This window comes from Nicotiana tomentosiformis, chromosome 3 (assembly GCF_000390325.3).
Source record: "Nicotiana tomentosiformis chromosome 3, ASM39032v3, whole genome shotgun sequence".
In the NCBI taxonomy this organism is placed as follows: Eukaryota; Viridiplantae; Streptophyta; class Magnoliopsida; order Solanales; family Solanaceae; genus Nicotiana; species Nicotiana tomentosiformis.
Window position 1 is genome coordinate 116,199,285 of NC_090814.1, and position 2,091 is coordinate 116,201,375.

General features: G+C 35.4%; 1 long non-coding RNA gene across 1 annotated transcript; it reads right to left on the reverse strand.

The window, feature by feature from the left end:
- Positions 1 to 550: 550 nt before the first annotated feature.
- On the reverse strand, positions 551 to 1,842 carry LOC138908807 (uncharacterized). The gene is made up of 2 exons (XR_011415222.1): positions 1,470 to 1,842; positions 551 to 1,098 (listed from the first exon to the last, which is right to left on the reverse strand). It is a non-coding gene; the product is annotated as an uncharacterized lncRNA (long non-coding RNA).
- Between the last annotated feature and the right edge of the window lie 249 nt (positions 1,843 to 2,091).

The window sequence follows — 2,091 nt, forward strand, 5'->3', positions numbered from 1 at the left end:
TTCGGAGTCGAATCTCATAGGGAACTAACCTATTTACTACAACTTTAAATAATGCTAATGATAAGCTCAGACAACTTCCGGATGCAAGAGTTTTATGAATAATCAGTGGAATTTATTTAGCTAAGGAAAAATGACAATAAAATTAGCAATAATCAAGACTAAAATTGAATTCAAGGGTTAAAGGATCTAGGGCTATTGATTTCCCCAATTGCCGGATTAATTCTTAACTCTTTAGTTATAATATCGCCGTAGTACTCTATGAGGATTATGAGTTCCGGGCCACCGTAATTATCTCTCGATCAATTACGATAATTTACTAGAAGCATTCTCTCGAACTACTCTAGTTAACAATTTATGCAACTCAGTATTATCCCACCAAAGCTTTGTTATTTCTAACCTCACTTTTAAATTCAATTAATTAATCTCTTAACTTACCCAAAAATGGTGTTGTTCAACAACAATCTAACCAAGTGTTCTTTCTCAAGCAACACAAGGTAACTAGACACGATTAATCAATGGCCCTTTCAATTAACCATAATAGAATACGTAGTTGAACAATCATAGAACAAACATGAGTCAATTATAACAAAATAGAGTCAAGATTTCATCTAACAATTAGTTCCATCAACTCTAGATAATAGATTTAGCTACTCATACTAATGGAAAATAAAATACTAAAATAATTCATAATCAACAAATAGAAGTATGAAGAAGAAGATGAAAACTCTTAGGAAATTATCCGTCTTCTCTTCCTTGTTCTTGCCTCTCAAATCTTCTAAAAACAGCTATCTCTCACTTCTGGGCGAGTTTAGGCTTCATATAGGTTTAGGTTAGTTGCCTAAGAAATTACATAATTAACCCTGCGTGTTTGGCTTTCGTTCGCCCATCCGCGGCCGCGGATTCGACCGCGGATCCGGCTGCGGATTTTTACTACCTCACTGCCTTGAGTTCGCAGGCCAATTCATGGCCGCGCACCTGAATGGGTCGTCTCGCTTGTGTTTCTCGCTCCTTTTCGACCGGTCTAACCTTCTATTGGCCTTCCACACTCCATGTTGACTCTAAAACACTCGTTAGCTCCCTCCTAGCTCGGAGTAGCTCCTGCAAAGCATCAAATTCTTAATTAGAGCATTTTGTTATCTTTTAGCATTCAAATATCAATAAAGTGCGGCTAAATTAGAGTGTAAATAGTGTCTAAATCGAATAAATATAACCTACTATCATAGACCTTTGACGGAATTGAATAAAAACAACTCTTAGATATCAAAATAAAATTGCAGCAAATAAAATGTAGTTTTCTAGAAAATAAAATATATTCATCCATTGCCTCCTCTGTTTCTACAACCTATCAAGAATTTTTACTCTATAGATCTTTGGGTTGAATCCTATCAAGAACTTTAGCTTTATAATAATTCCTCCGTAAAAAATACTTACAAAGAATCTATAAAGAAAATCTGTACAAAGAGTCTTACCTAGTTTGAGTCATGGAGGTTCTATTTATGAGTGCTACAATGGTGATTTCCTTGTCAAAGTCATAAACTTTACACAGACACTTCCCCTCTACGTCCCAGACCTCAATTCGATTTTTAGAGTATATGCATATAAGCAGGCCTTCATTTTCCATTAACTGCAAAAATTTGCTTGAGCTATTATTAAATCCAACCTCCTCCAGTTATGTATTTATTCTCCCTTCGCCTGACACTCTCTTTCAGTATAAACAACAAGGTCTGGGAAGGTTTCATCGACGCTCCATTGATGCGATTCAATGATCAAGAATGTATTTTCTCCTTGTTTATTAGACAATGGAAAGTTGGTCCGTCAATTTGAATTCTTCAATTATGCATATTAGGGATGAGATTATTTAGGGAATGAATGGAAGATGGGATGAAGTGTTATTGTTCAATGGAGTTTGTTCTCACGTGCAAGGAGTACACGTGGCAGGCTTAGAAAATGTCACGTCGCTATTTAAAAGTGATAAAATTTACCATCCATGTTCTGTTAGTTTCAAGGGTATATTTGAGCCAAAAATAAAACGTTAAGGGTATTTTTAGACCAAAAGATTAACGGAGGATATATTTGACCCATTATCAATAC